The 25,678-nt window shown below is 40.1% G+C and overlaps 1 protein-coding gene across 2 annotated transcripts in view; it reads right to left on the bottom strand.

Annotated features, from left to right (window-relative positions):
• Scgdelta (sarcoglycan delta) overlaps positions 1 to 25,678 on the bottom strand; it is a 345,849-nt gene that overhangs the window by 238,685 nt on the left and 81,486 nt on the right. The window contains exon 2 of one of the 2 annotated variants that reach the window (XM_076519715.1): positions 4,824 to 5,079. The exons of the other annotated variant lie outside the window; for it this stretch is intronic. The gene's annotated coding sequence lies outside the window, so the exon portion shown is untranslated. The remainder of the gene's footprint in view (positions 1 to 4,823; positions 5,080 to 25,678) is intronic. 2 annotated transcript variants of the gene reach the window in all.

Raw genomic sequence — 25,678 nt, 5'->3', positions numbered from 1 at the left:
AGAACCGGAAATTCCTTTGTCTCTTTATTTTTTATCACTGCCACATGTACTGCAGGCCTAGTCGCGGAGAAAGTCGCCGGCCGCGTACCGCTACCCGGCCGAACGGCCAGCGCGCCCTTATAGCAAGGGTTGGACGATGGCTGTCTCCCCGGCCAAACTAAACGGGGGTAAAAGAAGACAGCGAGTCTTCCAAAAAGGCGTGGCCTTTTTGGGGGGCATAATATAAATAACAGAGGCAAGAAACTGCGATCTACTTCTCGTCTGAATATTCCGCCGAGCTTCATCATGTAACTATCTGCACCGCGCGTCATTTATATACATCTCCGAATAAAGTCCAATGGAGTTTCACTCTGTGTCCTTCTGTTGTACCCCGAACAGCACACGCGTTACATTGTTAATGAAAGGCCCGAAAGACGCATTGGATTACGGCGCGAGGATTCAGGTAGGCCGGATCGAACCTCTCACATTTTTCCCTATTCCTTAACCCGAGAAAGATAACCTACGTCGCAGAGGCGCCTGCGAAATAAACAACTGACTGCACCGTTTTCATAGAGGTCTAGTGATTTAAGTTTAAAATTACTTAAAATATAAAAAAATATAATATAAATGCATTTTATTTTTACAATAATGCCAAACCTTTAAAATGACTACATTAACTTAAATAAATATCCATTGTTAGTATAAAATTGACGCCTTAGAAAAGCATGCGCCTCTGAAGCGTATGGTTATCTTTTACGTACGTTGTCATATGGTTATCTTTCTAGGGTTAATATTTCTAGTATGGTGCCAGTGTGGTACTCTTTCGCTCGCGATATTGGGAACGGTTCGGTTCCGACCAAAGATACCCGAATCGTGCACCGATTCTCATCGTGCGTACGCTACGCTCCCCCATTCGGTCGGAGCCGAACCATTCCCCGTAGGGATGTTGGGTTCGAACTGGTATTGCACACACACACGTGTACACGTGTATTAACCCGTGTACTTAATAATACACGGTATACGGGTATATGGGTGCATGTGTAATTAATGTATCCATGTTTTAATTCGTTTAGAAAGTATAGCAATAAGAGTTTCTTAATTTCGCGCAGACGATTACTCGCCATTACTCGCGGCTCGTTCTTATAGTTATTGACGATCGATAACCATAAAAACGAGCCGCGAGGCTCGAATAATCGTACCTTTTCTTCCCAAATTGCCCATTTTAGTGTACAATCTAAGCGTCAATTAGGGAGAATTTACTGTCTTAGGGAGTGGGGCAGGTTCGATCCGACCTACCTGAACCCTCGTGCCGTAATTCAGCGCGTCTTTCTGGCTATTTATTGACAACTTTAACATTAATTATCTCAAATACTATAAGCCGTCTGACACCAAAACCGGGTATCATTGGATTCAGCTTTACAAGCTGTATCACTCAGCTCTATCACCAAATCTAATTGTTAGTTGCAGAGCTGGATCAAGTCTTTAGACGTGTGTGTATTGTATTGAATACATGTGCCTACATGTGAAATGTGTTTGGATACCGAAGAATTCAGGTATCGGTGGTTCAAGTACCGGCGTTCCATTGTAACAAAAAGAATTCTTTAAAATTGGAAGAGTCAGAAATAATAGTGAAGAATAAATTCCCAAAGGATCGAAATGCATTTTGAATTTCTGTAAGTAAAATTTTGTGTCACCGTCCAGTTAGAGAATATCGAATCGTCAAGAAACACAATTAAAACAGTATATGGATCGTTGTAGAAACTAGTACAATGCTAACTAATCGTTTAGAAACTATTGTCTGTCAGAATTTACGATCTATAGTAGTAATTGCAGTTAGGAATTAACGAGTATGGGTGTAATGGTTAAAGTTCGGTTGTTTTGATGCTGTGGCTGAATAATGCGGCGGGGAGCTAGTTAGAAAATAGGCCGGATCGCACAATAAATAGTCGTGATTTAAGAGATCGGATTTTATTATTGTTCGCGGGAGCAATGCGGCTCCGAAGTATGTATATAATGTATAATAATTACGATATAGAAAGTTCGGGGCACACGCGAAATCCGATACAAATAGTTTCGAACATATTGAAACTGTTACTAACAATCTGCAACTACTACGACCTCAAGTTGACGCTTTCGAGCTTACTAGAGCAGGTGGTCTTCGAGCCTGCGCTTGTTAAAGTTATTACAAGTATCAGGAAAATCTTGAGACCACCGTTTTCTAACTAAGAAATTCTGCGTGTTCAAGTGGCCATCGAATTCTGGCCACCGAAAGATTTCCAAGACATTTGGTACCATTTTAACCCTTTGCACTCGAGACTATTTTAACTTCAAAATGTAGACATTTGTTTCAACCTACAGTATTTCCATTTGTTATGATTGTTTTTATTTGTTTTTTTTTACATGTATGTGTATGCTTATAGAAGGCTTCTATTATTTGACAATTTTTCGGATACAGAAAAATGTAATAATGTAGAAATTCTTTTGAAAATAGCGTAGCAATTTTTAGCGTCGTCTTGGAGTCGCCACTCGAGTGCAAAGGGTTAAGCATACAAAATCGTAACCCAAGTAATTTCAAATGATTGAAAACATCGTGATATCATTGTTAAAGATGTAAACAACATTAAACATTCTTAAAAACGTCGGCGCAGGGTGTGACACATCTTTAAGATTTCTCAAATTTTCCGGAAACTATTACAGTGTAATTTCAGAAGAACCCCCCTGAAAGCTTTGGGTATTTTTGAGAATCCTAAAAATTCACTGGACACTGTGAATACTTTTGAACAATCAGAGACTTCTAGTACAGCTTCTATTAAGTCCCGAGATACCTCTGAATCCGCTAAATCCTTCTAAAATTGCTCAAACGTATGAAACCGCTGGGATCTCTCAAATTGTCTGAAACATCCACAGCCATTTTATCTCTTACGAGTCCAATCCACTAAATCTCGCGTAACTCTTTGAAGCTCTCATTACCCTTTAACTGCCGAGACGAATTTCAACGTACCTGAAACTCTTCTTTTAAATAAGAAGTTTTCATATCTTATATTTATCGAATAAGACATATTGAATTTTTCTAGCCTTTCATTTTGCTTATTTTTCAATAAAAAGATTTAATATGTCTTATTCGATAAATATAAAATTAATTATGTCCGAAAACAAATCCAAGGCAGAGCAATTGGTCACTAAATGTGAAAGAAATCGTAATGCGAGGAGCTAACACAAACGAGTCTAATGCTGCGGGTAACACGTCGGCTTTTGTCACCGCATCTTCGAACAGTTCTGACAGCATCATCTAGCCGGGAGGCGAAACGATTCGATCGGTCGTGGACCGAAGATCCGCAGGTTCAGGTGCAGCGAAGCTCAGAGCCTGCAAGTCCGTAAGATAGGCATTAGCATGCATAGGTTGGTCCGACGCATTTAGCAAACTCGCCCCACCCCCTGGTAACCCCGTTCCCGGTCTTTTCGGTCGCCTGGTCTGCTCCTAGGACCGGTCGACTCCTCGCCACTCCAGTTCAGGATAAATTCAGCCGAGTGAGGAACGTAAACTGAGGGATGGGTAGCGGCGCGCACCCCATTCGCCACGCGGAACATCGGTGAGACTTTCTTTGCTTTTTACCCTCGTCCGACCTGCCCGCTTACTCGCCCAAGTATGCATAAATTTCACGCTCGTACACATATACCAGCAACGCCTGTTTCTCTCCGTTCGCGCGTCGGAATACTTCTCGCTGCCGCTTATTAATCAACCGAATAAATTGGTCGATAACACGTTACGGTACTGGATGGAAAATTAACAAATTAACGGATTATGAGATAGAAAAATGGAAATGGCGTTACTATGTAACGAGTGTCTGCGATGCAACGAAAGAAGATATTCCACAGAGACGATGACGGACGGGAGCGGAAAATATATACAGGGTGTTCCAAAATTATTGTACAAGCGGGAAATGAAGGGTTCCCGAGGACATTTAAAGTAACTTTCTCCTTGGCGCAAATGCAATCCGCGGCTTTGTTCATGAGTTATTAATGAAAAACAGTGATCTCGCCTCTCATTGGTCTGTGTTTTTCATTAATAACTCGTAAAAAAAGCCACGGATTACATTTTCGATATGGAAAAAGTTACTTCAAATGACCTCGGGAATCACCTCTTTCCGTTTACTTTTGTGTTAACATAATTATGGGACATCCTGTATGGCCGCCACAGTAAAGTGAAGTACTTATATGAGACAGTTACACTCTTTGGTTATTAGAAAAGAAAAAAACTACTATTTGATTTCAGTTAATCAGACTAGAGAATAAGAAGTAATAGTAATGAGTAGACTGCGGATTTCCATGTAAAATAAAAATCGTCTGCGAATTGTCTACGCAGACATATATTTATTTACTTTCTCATCCTTCTACATCCTAATTCTTTTCATAAAAATATTTCGAAACCCGTTTTTTTTAGTAAATATTGGAATTTGGAAACCGGTATTTTCGACTTTTGTAAAAACCCTAATCGAACATGACGGAAGTCTGTCTTCCGAATCGAAATTCTGAACAGTCTATGTACTACGGTATCTAGCGGGTATCTTACGCATCCGTTCGAGACCGGCAGCTCCGACACAAACTCATCCCTTTGTACAATCTGGGCCCTTAATCGTAGGATTATTCTATACGCCGATAAGTCAGCGAACAGCTGCTATCTGTTCGAATTAGGGTTATTTGTCATGCGTCAACTGGATACAAATTTCAGGATTGCATATCGCGTCGGGTGGTGTGTGGGGGGTGACTCGCTATTCTATGGTGCGTGTGTAGCTATTTAAGGTGAGATGGTGGTTGATCGATAAAAGAACATGGCATCGTGTTACCTTGTACCGACGCTTCTCCTTCCTTCGAGGCGACCGGAAGTACACGGTTGGTAGCGAATTTTGAAACGGCCCCGTGATAGGCGGTATAAGTAATGCGATGCGGGGATTCACGATAACCAGTCGTATTCTGGTAAGCCGGATTAAACGGATTAAGCGGCTGTCTTCGTCCGGGTTGTTCCTTAAGCTCACGCACGGGGTTTTGAGTTACACGCTAAGCATGGTCCCTTACATCCAAAAGGGCGATTGCGAGTCAGAACTGGTTCGGAAAGCAGAAAAGAATAAACAGCTGTGAGACACGTTATCGTTCGACCAGCTTTACAGATTATCTTCGGGCATTAAACCTCCTTAGCCGTGCAGAAATAATGCTCGCGTTCGCAATCTTATTTCGAAAATGGAGCACCGAGTGAACGCTTTTCACTGAAACTTCGTTACGCGAACCGTAAACACGGTTTCGTTTTATTTGCTTCGTAATACGACCGCGTTACGCGTCGCGCACGACTTCGACACATTTTACCCAACTAATACGAGATCCCCTAATTTCTGGAAAAACGTTGGGAACGTTTGAAAAAACTCTTTCTCTCTCTAACGAATCGTTATTTCGAAAACTCGCGAGTTCCGCGTTGCGAAGCTCCAGCGAGAAGTTCTCGATACAGTTATTCATTCTCTCGTTATTATCTTGTAGCTGTTATTTTCAAGCAACCAAAGTGGTCCAACCTCTCAATGGGGATGAAGAAAGGCTAGAGGGGTTGTGGGTGGTGCACGGCGGAAACAAAACAAAGAATAGAAATAGAGAAGACGGTGTACGAATACAAAAGGGAGACGCTACGAGAGGTAATAATTCGCTAGGGATCCGCTACTGTGTATCGTTCAAGCTACACGGGCAAGTGTTTGTTACAGAAGGTGCAATATTAAATGCGAGAGAGAGATTACGCCGCGCGGATTTATTATAAAAACGATTCCGTGGAATTCCGCTTTGAGATAATGCACGTATACTTTTATTATGCCGTCGGCTCCGTTATTAATAACGGAATGGGGAGATATTTAACGCTCGAGATAAAAGAACGGGTCGGCACGTTTTGATAGTTAATTCTCTGCCAGCGGAATGCCGAAGATCACAGCGAGATCCGACGCTTCTTACGATCGTCTCACCGGTCCCCCGAACCCCGCACTCTCTACCAGCCAACCCTTCCTGTCCCTTTCCCTTTCGCTCTACGTGAGAAGATTCTGCCATTCCGCTGTCTCCGTCTTTCGGCCAACTTCTATCTTATTCCGTGTTCGCATACATAGATCCTAGGGTATATGTACGTGTCGAGACTCGAGTCTCGGGAAGAGATTCCCAAAGGACACTGCCAGCAACCTCGTTCCCTCTCTCGGCGCCGAGGTCTCGGGCTAAGGAATTGGAACGCAGGGATTAATGTTTCGCAATTAGAGATCCGACCGTGGATTCGCCAATGTGTCGGTCGAGGAACGCTCAAGAAGCCCCTCCTCACATCGACGCACGCGTGTCTGTGCCTTTCCTCAATTTATTCGACCGAAGCAAAACCGGATTATACCCCGGCATTTTCCAGGCTCCGTGAAATATTTATCAGGATCTCCGTCGCTATGTATTTGATATTCTCCGACGAGATGCTGTTATTAAACAAGACGTTTTTGCACGATACGCTCTGCCCGGCCGTTCAAACAGAGACCTCTTGTTCAAATAAAGACCGGCGACGCTAGTAAAAAGACAATAAATATTTAAGCGCGAAACTCGACGGAGCAACTTTCGGCGCGCAAGCCGCGATCTCCGGCATCAATTACGGTTCACGAAACTAGGGCGCTGCGTCTCGGCTACGAATTAAATTCGATTTAATTATAAATCTTCCCCGGGTTGTTTTTGTTACTCATTAGTCGCATATAAGCTGCCATTTAAGCTGCCATTTAGAGACGTTATATGCGATTACGTTTAATAACTTCTTGTTCACTAATTCATTCACTTGCTCATTTACTAATTTTTGTTCACTTGTTCGTTTACTAAAGATTTCTTCTTAAATTCATATTTTCTGATATTGTAAAATGCTTATTCTACAACGCGTCTACATAGTTTACATGGCTGAATTTATTTTTTCATTGTCTATAACGTTACATATACAACGTGAAATGGATGAGAATATATGTTTTCTAATTTTGTATCTCGTCTACTCAGTTTTAAAGTATAAAAAGAAAATACAGAAAAATCTTCAATTTCACAATAATTGTCCCACCGAGGCAAACGTTTTGTTCCTGGAACGTTCCGTCGTATCATTAAAAGCAACGGAAATAGTTCAGCTGGAAATAGGTGACTCAACCGGTACAGGAATTAAACATTAGTTAGGCAACAGCAGCAAGCGACGTTCAATTTGTCGGAATATACTAATCTTTTCGCGTAATTAACTTTTCATGTGAAATCGATAAAGGTACACCGTTAAGATTTCAATTTCTTTTTTAAAAAATTGCACCGAATTTTCCCTAATCCAGAACCTAAAATTTCTTAGGTGACAACATATTTATGACCTCACTGTTCTCAGTTTCCCATAGAAATGCATGTTTTCCGTATAGTGGAAAAAGAAAAAGTTTATGCAATGAATTTATCAGCTTGCTAAAAATCTCCTTCGTAAGTTTCCCCAAAATTCCATAATTCGTAGAATTTTGCTCACTTGGATTTTTTGTTCCTCTTTCTCGTTCTGCTATAACAAAAATTTGTGAAAGCCAAATGATTTTTCTAATTTCGTGTAACAAAATAGTTTTAAGACAGAATTTACGACAAGCCTGTACACGAAGTTTCGTCTGTGTAATTATCTTCACCTTTCCTTGACCAATAAAAATTATTCCGCACGCGGAACAATTAGTAGTATTAAACATTTCATCCTTATTTCAAAATTATGAAACTCGAAAGCCTGATTTTAGCTTCTAAACATCCCACTAAACATTCCACGAAAATTGCAATTCGCCAGTTATCTGAACATGACAATCCATCGACTGTATTTACTTTTTTGATTAGCGTCATCGTTCGTTGTTTGCCGGCTCGCGATGACAGGCGTGTTCGGTGTCCGGCGACCAATACAAAATTACAATTACAACTCGTAAATTACTTACTAACACGCGGGCCAACTAGAAGGTCGGCAGGGAAGAGTGGAGGGCAGGGGCAAACGCGAGGGGTGATCGGCCTGGATCGGAGGCAGCGTTGCGTTGGTCCGGTCAAATTGCAACAAATTAACCGCGTTAATCAAGTCCGCGGTCGGACCATACTTTTCCCGGCAGTCGGATCACCGGACGCGGGGCGGCTACCATTAACGGAAGCGCAATTATTGACCTGGCCACCGCCACGGACTCGTCGCTTTTTACGCCCAGCTATTCTAAACTGTGCTCGTGCGAGCGGGGGCGTAGGCTCGTACGGTTGAAATTTTTAAGTTTACGCGGCCGGGCCGCAGTTATGACCGCCCATTAAAATCGGTCGACGGAGACCGCGGCCGGAGTCGCGTTCGTGTTCTCTGTGATTTTTATTCCTTTTATTCTCATTCCGCCAACGCCGCCGCCGCCACCCTTTATTTCCATCCTATCGTGTTTTTACACAGGCGTTCGTGAAACACGACGCCATATTGAATTCATAAATATATCGGCGCGGTATCGGGTAATCGTGTGAATAAAACAAAGGGAGCGAAAAGTTAGTCATCCATAGTTTCCGGGTAGCGCGGCGGCGGCGGCGGTGGAATAAAAGAGGGCTGGAGGCCCGGAAATTACGCTAGTTGAGGAAAATCGTGATAAATGAACGATCGGCTTCCTTCGGCAACGTGAAATATTTCCGTAACACTCGAACGTGCCCGACGACGGTCAAAGGCTGCGTTTTTCTCTTTATTAGACGAACGAACGCGGATATAATTCGGTTCGACATCGGGTGGTCGATGATATTTGCTTTTTATTTAATATGGAAATTAAACAGCAAATAGCGGAACCGCCGCGACCATTGGTCGTATATAAAATTACCAATTGTGCAACGTGCGGCACCGGTGTCGCTCCCTTTCAATTACATTTCGACGCTGAAAATGTTTGAACAACAGCCTCCCGCTTGCTACCGCGAGCATTCTCTTCCGGTCTTGGTATTAGATAATTCATTTTGCGCGCGCACAGATGCCGAACGACATCGTTCCATTCGGTAAAAATGAATTCGCGAGGATTTTCTATCAGCCGGTCGCATTGCGCGCGTCTAGTAGCGCGTTCGCCGTTTCAGGAGCTGCTAAGTGCCCGAGTCGCTCGTGGGCGTCGTTCAAGCATCGAATGTTTCCACGGTGGTAATGGCGGATCTACATCAGACGTACTTTACCCGTGGCCCGTTGTCGTCGTTTAATATTTCACCGGTTACACCGCGCGCGACTTCATGGAAAATCGACGATCTCCGGCAACGGCGCGGCGGCGCGATGGTTTACATCAGCGAATTATTAGCAAGCTGGCGCGGCTTACCAAGCCTGTCAATTGCACGGCAACATCGATAAAATTAACGATTACACGATACATGTTTCCGGCATCCTCCTCCACCTCCTGCTCCTCCCGTTCTCCTCATCCTATCGAGCCCGGCTCTGTGTCCACCACCGAAAACTATTTGGAAAACAATCTCCGTCATCGGAGAATTGTTGACTCGCCGATAGCTGCAGCGTTCGGACCAGGCCGGTGGACATTCCGGGGCCCAAGTTTTTGCCGTTCGAAGTTAATAAAAAAAAAAACGCCGATTAATGGAATAACTTTCCCATCAGCGGGCCGCAATTTTCGAATTTTTTCGTAATATTGTCCTGCAAATCGTTCAGCGTACCATTTACCGTGCAGCCAGGTTCGCGTCACGCTTGGTGCACTCGGTCTCAACTATTAGAGAACAATTGGAGTTTTTCGAATTTGATACAAAACGTCTGAAAATTCAAAACCGGTCAACCAAAATTATGACGTCGCATAGTTTTTTTCGAATGTTGAAAAAACAGAAATGAAAACGGAGTGTAATATTTGTCAAAGCGTTGACTTGTGAAAGGGACGAACACGTTTCAATAAACATATCACGGAAAATAAAAAAAATTTTAGACGTGAATGAAAAATATTCTTAATATTTGAATAAGAACACGTACACAAATATATAAAATATACGCTTACGGAAAACGTACTTTCGTGCTAGCATTATTTTTTCCAGAATTTTTAGTCACCAATATTTTCTCAGATCCACAGTGAATGAATCGCTTGCTTAAATTGACGAGATTACATTAATATAGTCTACTTCTAAATGATTTTGAAATGATATCTAGCTAGACTGAATACCTATTAATATTATAGTCAATTATAATCGTCTCATAGGTAGTAAATATATTTTTTATATTAAGGTTCTTTATGGTTATAAATATTAAGATAATTAAATGTTGTAAATGGTTAATTAAATATTAATTTATATGCACTCCCCCACAGTTTGAAGTGAATATTTTTAATAAATACATTAATTTTGATATTTTGTGTCTTGATTGTTGAATATAATGCATCTGTTGCAAGGCACTATATAATAGATAGTCGGATGTCGTATCGATCATCGGTATTTGTGGTTCGCACAAACGCAAATTGCGTACAAATAATGTAACTACCATTGAGTCGTCGATGTCTAGGATTCACAGAGTAATCCCCACGAATTATCCACCGCAGAAATTCTCTCACTAACTGATTTCACCACCAATTGAGGTATAACAATCGATATCAATACGCGAACATTGTTACATTTAAGCATTGTACATACTCAAGAGAACACAAATCACAAGTATTACAATTCTTAACAAATAAACACGTTCGCCCTATTTGGTATACGTAACGAAGCATACTTGTATCACCAGCAAGTGCCGAAATTTAATCATGAATCAAACATCAAACATACCGCTAGTTAGCTACGCGATATCAATTTATCATAGATATCTCTATCATCAGTTATTCATCCACTGAATAAATTGTATAGAATTGATATCGATAAATACAAAATAATTGCAGCTGTTCATTTTTACGTAGAACGATTCTGTTCACCATTCCAAATGCAGTAATATATTGTATAAAAAATATTATAAATATTATGAATGTTTGAAGGGAAAAGGACACCTCTAATCCATCTACTTTCGCTGAAATTTTTCAATTCAGCCATCATTTTCAATTCCCTATCCTTTTATCGACGGAAAAAAAAGGGTATAAGATTAAATCACAAGGAAAAATTATAAAGATAAATTATACTTTTGTACGTATCATCAAGACAATTCTGTTTTTCAGTTCGATGAATTCGCCTCAATAATTGATGGCGAATAATCGAACAATTTATAACGTTGTACATAAAAAAACTTGAAGCTGACTTTGAAAATTATCTTTAACACGTTCACTGCCACGCGTATTTACAACAAAATCTCCTACAGGCCACCCGTGCCGCTAAATTCATATCTGTTTCTGTTCCTGCATGAACAGTTGGAATCTTTGCCGAGTACCGAATGGTATAACTTAAAATCTCTGCCCTTATTTTTTTTCAATAATGAAAAGAGATCGGATTGCCCAGAAGGAGAAGCATAAATCAAATTACATCGTCAGATTCTGATTTGGATACTGATAAATATAATCTTAGTGATAATGAATGTTATGAAGATACTATTGACGAGATTTTACGAGAATTGGTCATGGAAGAAGAAAGAAATGTTGATGATACTGAGGAAGCTACAGTTCAAATAAAAGATACGAAATGGACCGATCAGAGGCACGAGCATATCTGAAAAAACAAACAACTTTTTGTCCAAGCTGTCCTGATCAATCTCAACTTTGCAGAGAATGTTTTAATGTTATACACTGCGAATAATTTTTTTAATAAATCATTTTTATAAGAATTCAATAGTTTCATTACCTCCTGTAGAATATTTGTCGAAATATTTTCGGAAATCCTTTGTAAGTAGTCAAATCAGCGTCACCCGAATTACGGGTGACGCGGCAGTCAACGTGTTAAACGAAAGACGGAGGAAAGGTAACACCTTTCCGCCCTTCGAAATCGTTTTATCTATGACATAAATAATTTCGATCCATCCATTAATAATAACAACGCTTTGTGATCTAACCTGTAAAACAATTACGATAAGAAGTTACGTCAGAAATAAAACGACGGTAATATTTATAAACAGTAACGCCTGACGGGGTGAGTTTGACGAAGCCGAGGGAGCAGAAGAGAAAATACGCTCGCATATTTCTGGAGTCGAGGAATGCCGCGGTTCGTTTCAGTTCATTTCGCGTATTGGATTATCATGAAACGAACTTCGGTATTCGAGTGTTCCGCGAGGGTGCGACGTCACGGCGATGGCAGGAAAGGCACGATGGTATTCGCGAAAGTGCGATCGTCGGAGGTGAAGGCGCGCGAAGGTGCGACGAGGAAAGAGAGGCGAAGGACAAAAAGATGGTACAGTTGGCGTCTCGTCGTTTGACCGTAAAGCCGGAATCGAAGAATGCGGCACTCCATCAGCAGTAAACTTTTGCGTACTATCCGGCGCGTGAAACGTCTCAGGATCGGTATACACATCCGGGTCAGCGATACTTTCGATCGACGCCCGCAACCGGGGCTGCAAACTTCCAAGATGAAGTTCGAAGTCACGACTGTCGTGTGTACACCTATACGTGGCGTTATTGGAGAGCGGCACGAGAGATTAAATAAGAGAACGCAAGAAGCCATCGTCGCGAATGGGGGTTGGGAAAATAGGGGGTCGGGAGAAAAAACTGGTGACAGAGAGGGATTGAGGAACAGAGAGTCGGCTGGGCGGAGAAGAATGTCGCAGAGCGATATATCGATAATCGATTCTCGCGAAATCGACTGGCAGGCTCGCAGCACGAGAACGACACCGCTTTATTACTTCGTGAACGTTTATATATTATTCAACCGCCTAATTTATTGCCCGTGCTCGCGCGTTTTCCGCGTTTCTGCCCGATTCTTTCCCCGAGTAAAATCGGCGACAAATTGCGCGGACCGCCGAAACGTTTGTCGTCGGGTCCCGGATAATCGCCGCCGACAATTCCCTTTGAAAGACTTATTGGAAGTCTGACCCCTTGACTGTTACAAATTTTAATAACCCCTCGCGTAATCGATTAATTTTAATCAAACTTTCCAAGCAGCGTACTCTCCCCCTTGTCTTGCGCAAGTGATAAATGGCATATTTGGAATACAGTAATTTCGCCTTAATTCGCGCTCAGCTTGGAAATAAAAATGGACAATCTGGGAAGAGGAGATACGATTATTCGAGCTTTACGTCTCGTTTTCCGTTCCCAAATTGTCCATTTTTGTGCACAATCTGAGCCCGAATTATTACTGTGCTCGATAATACGCATTATAAGAAACAAATCCGTGGACTTTTATTCAATGTTCATTTTTTAAAGGCTAAAAAGGATTAATTGCGTAATTTTCTATTTGTGGATGAAAACTTGTAACAGTGTACTGGTGTTACCGTTGTTGATGTGCACTAATCAGTTTTCGAATTTTCTTTCTTTCCAAAAATTCTGAAGAGTATGATTCACTGAACTGAGTTAAGTTTTGATAGAACTATTCATTATTTAGTTTCGGGTAAATTTTCTGTCACAGTTTTTTGTGTCTTTATTTATTTAGAATATTTATTTGTATATAATCACAACAGTGAGGAGAAAAGGACTTTTTGGATCGAATCCAATGAAAGATGACAATTCGTAATTTCATAATCGCTCAAAATACATATTTCGCAGCGTTGCCAATTTCTATATCAAGAGGACAGAGAAAAATCAACAACGATAATTAGACAGCGGATTTTATGCATTTGTGACAAAAATGAAAAGATGAAATTTGACATTGTAAAGATAAAGATATTACTATGAAATTTTCGATGTTTTCAAACAATTTAACGAATTTTTATCTGTTAATCAACTGTTACATATATTGCACAAAGATTCCCTCTTATTTATAGTAGACTAATCAAAGTAATAAGATCTTACATTTTAGCAAATTGTATAGCACTGCACGACTTGAAACAGGTGTGAAATTAATAAGTAAAATCATCGAAAGTGCAAGAATAATTTGACTGACCAGATCGTTACGTACTAGATCACTGACATTTCAAGAACCATTGCTTGGGAAGGAAATTGCCAAGAACTTTATGAACGAAGGTGAAGGACCTTGAAATTCAATTGATGTTTATAAAGACTTTCGTAAACACGTGTAATAATATCCAGAAGAATCACGTTAGCAAACTCGATGCGGGTTATAATTAATTCTTTCATTTATCCGCTACAGATATCTTTCTAAACTCCTTTAACTTCTTGGCACCGAAGGAATCGTTCTCCGCCTTCTCTTTTCCCGTGGAAATTACGGGATCTGCTTGCAAACGCGTTTCCACTGGAGAAAAAAAACGGTTTCTTAGCCGAAGCGGAATTCACTTCCGCTCGACGCGGCGGAAAGTTGACGCGGCGCGGCTTTAACGGAGCAAAAGTGAACTCGAGGCAAATCAAAAAGACGGAACACGTCGTTGTATAAGTAATGCGCATCGTTTGTGGATCGCGATGTAAACTGGCGCGTCGATATATCGCTCCCGTATATCCTTGCTCCCGGGCTTAAAGGTTCTGTGTACGAAATGACTCCAGCTCCCCGGGGATGATCCTGCTCGTATTTTTCCCGCCGAGGTTGACTTCCATGAATTTCAACAAATCGCGAACACGAAAGAAATACGGTCGCGTCGGATCATAATGGTAAATGATGATGTCGCGTCGATCTAGTTAACATTATTCCTGTGTACCCTGGCGAAATGGATTTCGCCAATATCCACGAGATGCAATCGCGGCGACAATGCTATCTAGATTCTAGACCTCAACCAGAAGGATCGGAAACCATGGTACGAAACAACTTCTGCCAATCGATGTCTGCCCTGAACTTGAAGAGGAAACTACGCTCATGGAAGTCTTTTAAAATAGAACACTCAAAAATCTTTCTCGAACTCTTACTAGATAGAATGCAAACCGAATGACACTAATTTCAATCGCGCACATATACACGCTGCACGCGAGTGCAGAAAATATCGAACTCAAAGGCAAAAGTACAAACTAACTCCAACACTGAACACGCACCTAATTACTTGAAGAAACTTTATCATCTTAACCAAAGAAAGCTGAACCATATATCTCGCCAACGAAGTCGATGCAACGAAAAATCAAATTAAGAAAAATGAAAAACAATAATATTAATTTTGTAACAATCGGAAATTCTTAAATATTAAATATTTATGTTTACCAAGGAATCATATTGTTCTCCCTCTTTGCCTGGGCAAATTCCAACAAGATTCTAATAAAATTCTAACAAGCTCCGATCTTGATGAAACCTCGCAGGTTTTCCGGGGACCTGAAATTAAGGGACACGAATATTTTTATCAGCGGAGACTTTTTAAGGTATGAAACCACTCTGTAGAAACTGTCCTCCCTTATAAGTAATAAGGCACCATGCTACGATAAATAAAAACATCTTGTGTTTCTTTCTTGTACATCTACAATGTCGATTAAAAAATAGATTCTATTTCAACAGCATTTATGGAGCATCGTGTTCGTCTTTAACGAGTCCTTTTGAACCGAGATCGTCTTTTAACACGTTGAATGCCGGTTTTACAGAAATTATCCGTGACACCACGATGAATTTTCTTTTATGTGATACATATAATGTTGAAATATTATCTGCAATAGATAAGTTACAGTGTATAACCATGTTTCACATGTTAATTGCGACAGGGGTCACTGTTTGAATTGACGATGGTAATAATACAAAATTTTAGATATTGACATTTGTTTTAAATTATATATATTTCTATCAATTTGAGCGCGCCGGTCACCGGTGGCCCCCATGGCGTCACCGCCAAGTTAAGTGCCGGTCACCGGTGACCCTCGTGGCATTCAACGTGTTAATAATTAGTACCTTGCATATAATACAGCAGACTACTACGCGACAATTTTTTGCGTATCATCTTCTGTTTGCATTCAGAGTAATAAAATGATATCAACGTGTTAAGCACAAATCTCCAGTCATTTCGAACCATGGTCCAGATTTTCTTTCTAAAACAGCTACTCCGTAAAAGGACGGTATCAAAATTTGTCTCTGCTTTTTCCGCGTTATTTCTTTGCACGAATTCGTATAACATGCGATTTCGTAAATGCTCTTCGTCAATTGACATATGTATCCACCATGTTGCTTCTACCAACAGACTAATCTGACGCTGAAATTGGCTTATATAACGTATACCATTTCAAAAACAAAGTATTATTATTCCTTATTATTATCCTTATTATTATATTATTCCTTTAGTTTTTTAAGTAATAGTTGAAGCAAGACGTTATGTACGAAGAATTTGATCCTCATTCATATCGATTAGGATTCTTCTAATTTCGTTTCTGAACGAGGTAACTCATGCTCAAGCTGAACGCAGTCGTCACAAGACACGATTCAGTGGGAGATTAACTTCGTGTGACTTCTTTATACATTTATAGGAGAAAGTCGGGATTAATCTTATCCGACAGATCAAGATTGAAACAAATGAGTATAAAATGTGAATAATGATTCAAATTCTTCTAAAATTTGATCCCCGTTTGCTTACTAAATAACATATTTTTAACCGTTTTGTAATGAAATAGTGTGGTAACACGTCATTTCAGCGGATATGACATCTAGATCACGAACATTCTTTCGAACCCAGAGCTCCAACTTAACTTGTCGTCTGCCGTTTGTTTAAAAAGGAAGTATGATAAAATAATAGTAATAGTAATAGTAATAGTAATAGTAATAGTAATAATAATAGTAATAATAATAGTAATAATAATAACACCAAAACTTTGGCTCAAAATGTTTGCATACATAAGGACGCCCAACCCATAGTACTGCGAGGGTTGAATACTATATTAGTACTGCAAGATATAAATTAAAAAATAAGTGCAACACATTATCGATACACCAAACATCGCCTGTGCTACACGCGATACTTCCATCCTGCCAATATACCGGGTCTGTTTTGAAAGCAGCATGTCAGGTGAAACAGCGACAGAGAAAGGCGACTATCTATCTTACTATCTTTCTCTCGACGCCGGGGAGCGGGTCGTACAGTAACCCCTGGTCCCGGTGCTCTATGTCCTCTGCGAAGCACACCGGCGTGATTGTCAGTAAAGTTTTAAGTGAACAACAGTTTATCGCGGATGCGGAACAGCAATTCCGGCAAATGCGATGAAAGGAGACAATAACGACTGGCAGGGTTCCGGTCCATTAACACACAAGAAATGTAGAGAACGACGCGATGCTACGTACACCGTAGAAACAATCCCGCGCAGCCGATCCGGGACAAAGCGAGAAATCAAGAGACAGGAAGCACGATAGATTGGGAAACAAATTGTCCATTCCCGATGGAATTTTTGTTTTTCGCAATTCGGCGCCAGCGTGGCGGGTTCGGGTACACCGGCATGTAGTCGAATGCGCATCATCTATCTGCTAGATTCTATCCAATCTTGTTCGACCACTGTGCGTCCGCGCCGATAGAGTGTTGAGTACGCTCGAACTATCGAGAGACTAGCGAAATATAATAAAAATAAAAACGTAAAACGGTAATCCGTGGCCGACGGTGGTAGGGACCCGTAAAACAACGTGGCCCCGAGAATCTACGAGCCACCGTAAATTTCGTCGCAGTCTATATTCGCGCGTTGCACAATCGAACCAGTCGACATAATAACACTTGGACGCTGACCGTAAATTTACTAACCAGGATAGCTACCGCGGGTTAAACCGCTATTGGTATTCTCTCCGAGTAGAGCCGTAACCCGGACCAATCCCCTGACCCTGCCTGGTGCACGTGTTCGCCACGGTGGCTGCTTGGACTCCTGTTCAAGGGTTTCCAGGACCATACGTCGTACCTGAGCCCGGTGAAAATCGGCGTTCCCGTTGGCCGCTAATCAGACGTTTCTTGGTTTCCAATTACCCACGCGGCCGCCGCCGGCATAATGTATTCTTCGACGGAGAGAATCCCCGTTGGGAGCGCGGAAACGCGGCCGGGTAAATCGTAAAACGGAAACAAACGAGCCACGGCTCTAATTGTCGACCGCGCCGGGCAATTTGTAAATGCGCGGCGGAAACTCGCGGCATACGCGCCGGTATACGTTGTAATGGATCGATCGGCGCAATCAAGCCCAATCGCGTATTGATTAAACTTCATTGCCGCTGCTTTTTGCTTTTCATCACGTTAAACGATCGTGACTCTTCGTGCGATATCATCCGACGCATCGGCCTGGGTGAAAGGTCTTTGATGAACTGCGCGTTGCGTTTTGCGAGCAGCGCGAACCCGGGGTGTAGATTGATATATCTTCTGTAGATAGATGTTCATTTGACTGTGTTCGATTCGTATAGGAAGCTGTGTATCTTGTTCTGACGGATCTCTATAAGATTACAGAGGGAGGAGATGTTGCGAATCGACTGCGGGCTTTATTTACCGTATCGATCTAACGATATACGCGATTTTTAAGTGTTGAGTTGGTGTGGGCTCGATGCGCGCATGCTTTCGTAATTACTCTCATGGCTGATTTATGTTACACTCTGAATCGTGTTAAAGGATAGATAAGCGGATAATGAATTTGTAGTGTCATGCGTATGCGGCGAATTGCAATGGAAGGCGAGGCTACATGTTATTGCGAGCAGAGAGTTAAATTGTAAATTCACAAGATCGGTATCCGAAGTTTTCATAAATGTTTGATTTCAATGGATTGAATTTTGAAATCGATAACGTAATCTTTAACGTTTGTATAGCAAACGATTATTTAATTATTATAATATTTATTAATATTTATTTAATTAGCGATCATCAACGAAGAGAATTTAATATCCACCTACTGAAAATGATTTAATTTACATTACTGAATCTATATTAACTTACATTAAATTTATGTTAGCTACCGGAAGGTAATGAGGAGGTTATTTGACAAAGAAGTGGATCGTATTGGAGTACACATAATTTTTAATTGCCAATCTGACGAGGTTCAATAAACGCACATATTTTATGTAAAGTACAGCGAACAGTTTAAAGGAATATTTCTCACACAATTACTGTAATAATGTTATATCGGCGCAAAGATTGGCAATGCATTTTTCTCATGTTTTTTTAGATTGCAAACACATAGCTCGAATTATTTCTCTCGTACTTTTTACATTGCAAAGGGGTTGCTCGAATCTGTCAGACCTTTTATCGGATTTTTACAATAAACAAACAAGTGAATTGTAAGCGAGCGCCTTGTAGGTAAAAGTCACAGATAAAGTTGCAATATTTCTCGATAGTTTGACTTTGGCAAACAGATATGATTGCTAGAAATATCTTTGAAATTTACGCGAGAATACTTCAACAAAAAATACAATTATTTCACTACATTTGTATCAAAGTTTTACGAATAGATGACATTGTGGATACAAAATAGGAACATCACTATGGTTCCTCCTGTTTCATAAGGTCGAACATACTATAAAATGCATAAAAATCCATGATAATAACATCAGATACATCGATTTTATTTTTTATTTCGTTTTCTTCAAGAAGTAGCTTTCGAAAGTATGTGTACAATGTACCTTTATCGTGAATAAAAAATTATTTTATAAAGAATTCGACAATGTTGATTTCTTCTATTTTGTTAACACCCTAAACAAGAAAGAAGGAGCTAAAAACCTTAAAGTGCTGTCATTTTTTATTTATACAAATTTTTTGTTCCAGTCATAACTACATCCTTTCTAACGAAGATACGTTTTCCCTGTATTTTCCGATGAATGGGACAGCTGAAATCATGTCAGCCATGGTAATATTTGTTTGGGATCAATGTCATGCAGCTTATAACATTTTGCATTATATTTACTTGAAAAAGATACTGTATACACTAGAAATATAAGTATATGTATGCAACCCCGATATAAGATATATATCTTTGTTCAAAAGAAAAAATCGGGGGAAGAAATGACTAATAAATGACTAATAAAACCGTTATATTACACATAGCTCGTAAACCGGGCGAATAACACCCTTAATTCCAGGCACGAGACCCTTAATAATGCTAAACAGAAATTCCGAAAATGTGCGTAGGTATCGCGGTCTTTGTATTAAAGTCGTAAAAGAAATATTACCTGGAACTTCATCAGTTCTACCGTTTATCTCCGGCGCGTTCAGGTTTAGGGTGGACCGGGTCCCGTAAAAGAGGGAATCAAACACGGCAGTAGAAATTCCTCAGTCCGCGTTTCTTCGTCGATCGCCGACGGCAATGATCGTAAACGAGCAGGAGTTACCGAACTTCGGTAGCAACACGGTGATTCATGACCGGGAACAACGAGAACCGGCCCCGGACAAGAAATTCGATCGATCCGATCTGGATGAAGGGTTTTCGATGAACCATTTTGATCGGGCGAATCCTTCCGAAGGAGCGACAGAGAAAGCGAGAGGGAGAGAGGCTGGTTGGCCAATGGATACTAAAGGCGCGGTCCAGAAATCCCGAAGTCATCGGCGCCGGGAATCGTCTTGGCTCCCGAAGACTTTGGTCCCGCTTGGCTAGATAATGCGGGCCGCGTCGTGCCGCTCGGTTAGAATCCCGGCAAGTTCTTGCTCGTTCGGTATACTCCTACCAGCTCTCGTGGAATTCCCAAAATTGCCGGCGTTACTGCGGACAAAGACTCACCGGCAAAGTTTCGATTTCCGCGCCGGTCGGGGATCTAGGGACGACACGGAACGACACCGATTCTGTTCCCCAATTAAGAATCCCATGGACAACGTCGTAAAATCGATCCGTTTGAATTCGTCAATTTTATTCACGCAAGTTATTTATACAGCAGAGCTTCCTAGTTTCTACCAGAGATTTTTCGAAGTTCATTAACAGTCGATTGCGATTCAGGGATGAATTTGTTGATTCAATTTTGTTGAGGCTTGTAAGATGTGTAATGTTGGAGGGATACTCGGAGAAATCTTAATTCCTTAGTTTCCGTATCATTGTTTAAATTGTTTTGTTTCTGTGAGATTTTCATTTAGATTTATCAGACACCTTTTATTGGTTAATGGGCAGAAGGTATAGCTGTTAAGGAAAGAGACTCATGTGAAGCGTTCAAACGAGAGGTGATTTTAGCAACTTTTTTATAACATGAGACCTTGACGAAATTTATTGTCACGTGACACATATATTCTTTATCGTTTCAAGATACAAAATGTTTTTTTTTCGTTATATTTTATCGGCTTTTAATGAAATAATACATGTTATTTCTTATGGATCTCCCCGTCGAAGATGCTTGACTGCAGTCTAGCATCTTTTTCCTTTGATTTATAACGAAAAATCAAACGGCATTTCCTTCGTAATAGTATTACGTGTCGCATGAACTAAACTCCTTCCTAAAAGATACAAAATTGTCAGATTATTTCTGCCATAAATTTCTAACTTAAATATGCGATAAACATAGTTTAAATAATTATTATTATGATGGATGTTAGTTCATACGACGCGTAATACTATTACGAAGAAAATGTCGTTTGATTTTTTGTTTTAAATCAAAGGAAAAAGATGCTAAACTAACTATTGACGGGGAAGTCCATACGGAATATCATGTACTATTTCATTAAAAATCGATAAAACATAACGAAAAAAGAACATTTCGTATCTTGAAACGTTAAAGTATATACGTGCCAAGTGACGATAAATTTCACCAAGATCTTATGTTATAAAAAAATGATTAAATATCACATCTCGTTTGAACGCTTCACATGAGTCTTCTCCCGTAAACTTTGTATGGGAAGAAGATTGAAGGTAAACAAGGTAACTTGATTACTTTGAAAATTAATAACAGGAACGATATTAAAAACAAAATATCGAAAAATATTTATCTACGTAAGAATGTCCGTAATACGTTATTAGGAACGTCAGTCATATTTTTTCCATTAAAATAGATTACATTCGTAAGTTTATAACTAAAACCTAAATATCCTAGTTTTACACTTATCAAATATTATTCTCGGCTAACCAACACATGGATGCCATATTTGGTATCTCTTTTTGTATTTGATATTCAAACGCTCTTTCATTTTTGCAAGAATTTATTTCGGTCTACTTCTTTTGTCATCGCTGAAGATTAATAAAATAAAAACGAAATTGTTAAAATCGTACATTACTGTAAATTTTCATCGATGGGCCAAATATGGAGCTGTCGACGACTTCTTGACCTTTTCTGAAATGTATCACCGGAATAGGAGCATGACGCAAACGGACGTGAAAAACTGGGATCGATTGATCTAGATATATAACCGACGGTGAGACCAAGTTCTTATTCCGCTGCAACTTAACGTAAATCGAACCCCTCGTTTTCTGCGCCCAGAGATCGATCTGTATCCACGTAAATGTGCTCACGCATTCGCGCACTCGTGCCAGGCAAATTATGCCCCTCTTAACGCTACTATTACAACATCCCCGTTATTAGAAAACCAATTTCACCAACCGAACTTCTAAGGGGTGTTTTATCCGCTGCTTTCCATTCCGTCGTAATGGAATGTGGTATAGGAAGATCCGTGTTGGATAATTTACATACGTGACCGCGTTATTTATCTTTCTTGGCGTTTACGCCTTGAAACGGTTATTTTCTACCGAGAAGCTGATACGCGTTTAATTCTTAATAAATGAAAGTTGCGCGAGATTTTAAATTTTATAAAATCGCTTTAATTACCCGAACAATTGCTCAGTGAATCTGGTAACCAGAGCGTGAGGACTGTAATAGTATTACATTCGCTTGTTGAGATGGTTATGAAGAACCTTTACTTGAAATAACTCCATTTAGTTTCTCTCTGTCTCTGTTTCGATAACAGTTCCCATTTTGAACCACATATTAGTTTCATAACTGTCCCTTTTACGGTTCTATAATAGTTCCACGATGGATTCTTGTATCACCTTTCATCGTCTCAATATCGATTATATAGACGAAGAAAAAGAAACGTTTAGACATATTAGTGATTTTTATCAACGCGTTGAAATGAATGCAGATATGTATAATACAGGGTTCCCCGAAAAGAATCATCCGATTTGAAAAATTTATATTTTAAAAAATTACACACAGAAAATTATAATTCAAACACGAATATAACGGGAAAATGTGTGAGTTTTTGTTTACAAGTGTTCAATATGACTTCCTTTCGTTACACGTATGATATCATTGCGATATGAAAGTTCTTGCCAAACAAGGTGTAATGTATCTCTGGTAATTGTTTGTAGAGCATCACAAATGCGTTTTTTCAGTTCATTTACACTTGTAGGTAAATGTGGTACAAAGACAAGATCCTTCACAAATCCCCAAAGGAAGAAGTCGCATGGGGTTAGGTCGGGTGATCTCGGAATGAACTGCGACCAATCCAACGGTTTGGTACATGAGAAAAAAATAATCAAAAGTAAAACTCGCACACTTTCCCGTTATATTCGTGTTTGAATTATAATTTTCTGTGTGTAATTTTTTAAAATATAAATTTTTGAAATCGGATGATTCTTTCCGGGGAACCCTGTATAATGCACACGTTCGTAAACAATCACACCCTTCGTTTCTCACAACGTGGAAAATGTGACTACCGCCACTATAATTCTAACCGACTAGTATTATGTTGCAGAAAACACCGCTTCGTATGTTCCTAAAAAAGTGGCCACCTTATTTACAGCGTTCTCTCTCGCCTCTTGATTCTGAAATTCTGAAATTCTATAGTGGCGATCGCGACAGGTCGACAGGAAATCTATAAGATGAGCCTAATTAACGCTTGACCTATTTGTACATAGCTTGTTCCGTTTCCGGATCGAACTTGGAGCATCGAGCAGCGGTCGTGGAAACACGAAATAACATACTGCGAGCGCACGAAGTATCACGTGTGGCCGTACGCACGTACATGTTAGACAGAAACGTAAGTCTGACGCAATGATACATCACCGTAATGAAACCGCGAGGCGACAAGTTTCTGCCTCTTTCCTGCCATCAGTTTCACCATGTATACGAATGTGATTTTCCTGCCGCAAGCATTTCCTTCGTTCTCTCCTCGTAGGTCCGCCGTCCCCGTAAACCATTGTCGGAGTTCGCGTCCCCGCTGCAGCTTATAAATCATGGTTTACCTTTGTTTCCGTGAACGATGTCTCGAGGAAAACACGGGCCAATCGGATCCGCCGATACCGCGACGGTAACACGATGGAAATCCTATTCCTTAAAGCAGCCGTCGCGTCGACTCGACGAAACCCGTCGGTAATTGAACAACTCGGTGAACAGTGGCACGGGGTAGACGGTAGGAGAAAGCGAGAAGGAGAGGGAGAGGGTGAGAGAGAGAACTCGCGGGAACGACGATTCGAATTTCCGCGCGTTGTAAATCGTATCGGAACGGTGAATCGGTTTCTTAGTTGATTAATTGATGGGGAGCGAGCGTATCAAAGTGTCGCCCGCCGTTAATCCGATCTAATCGATTCGTTAACGTCTGCATATGTAGGTATACGCTGATGATTATAAACAGCCCGGGCTTCCACCGGGTCGAACTGTTCATTATCAAGATCCCGAAACCGTGAATGTGCTAATGCGTGTATCTGGCGATCGACACGGTATTCGCATTACATCGACGTTCGTGTGCTGCGATTCCGTTATATGGTTCTTTCTGTGTTATTCTACGGTAAAATAACTTCCCAGGAATTGGTGAATGCGAACGTATTCATAGGATATACGACACTGTATATTCGTACGCAGTCACGAGCACCAAAACCGCGATTAATTTGTTCGTACGATCAGAAATTGTTTGATAAACGAAATTATGTTTCGACATCGTTGTACTTCGTGACGAAGTTATGAGATTTGTGCAGATACTTTTTAAGCCAATTGTTAGAGATGGAGATTAAATGTATTTTTCCTTTTCATAGTAACTCGAAAATAATGTTCGATACTGTCTGCCTAATATCTCCACAATTTTGTATTTCACTTATGCACGTTCGTCCGCAAAAAGTCTACTTCAGAAACGTTCGATCCACGTGACTAATATCGAAGCTGACTGTATTTCTTAGTTACATAAACGATACTAGAAGGCTTCAACTAAACATGTATTCAAAGCGACTGCCTATGTTCATACTAATGCAATCTTCTCCTCACTGAATATTATGTTTGATAGTGTGCTTTCTCTGTAGAAAATAAACATTTTCTCTATAAATACATCTTTGATTGCATCAAAGTGTTTTCAACCTAATAGCATATTCTATATAAATTCAATTTCAATTTTACTTCCCTCGACGAAACCATGTCCAGTAATCTGACCAGTAAAAATATGCATACAAACATCTAGCATAATTCAATAGTGTCTAGCTTTAATAATAACTCGTTATTAAACTGCGGAATTTATGCGAATTAAAACGAGTAGGGGCAATTTAAAACAGTGAGCAAATTAAAATAACCCAGGAGAATCGATCTAGCATCTTTAAGCCCTTGACATACTATTTTCTTTGCAGTTACTGTGATTAGAAATTTTTCGATTGCAATGCTTAAATATTGATGACAAGAGATTAGAATTTTATTCTAATTTTAAAGGACAGAATAAAATCTAAACTCAGTAAGTTATTACTAGAAATTTTCATGACGAGTCGGACTCGTCAAAGTATGGCAAGCGGTTAACTTTAATTAAGTTAAAAATTAACTTTTGATATAAAATTAATCTAAATATTTTCCATCCCTGCGCAAATATTTGTTCGTTCTTTTATCGTATCTAAATTACACAAATACATACATAATACCATGTTATTAAGAGCATTGTAGGTTTGAAGATAATTTTCCG

This window comes from Megalopta genalis, chromosome 3 (genome assembly GCF_051020955.1).
Source record: "Megalopta genalis isolate 19385.01 chromosome 3, iyMegGena1_principal, whole genome shotgun sequence".
Lineage (NCBI taxonomy): Eukaryota > Metazoa > Arthropoda > Insecta > Hymenoptera > Halictidae > Megalopta > Megalopta genalis.
The sequence above is the reverse complement of the archived record's forward strand: the minus strand, read 5'-3'. Positions and strand labels throughout refer to the sequence as shown.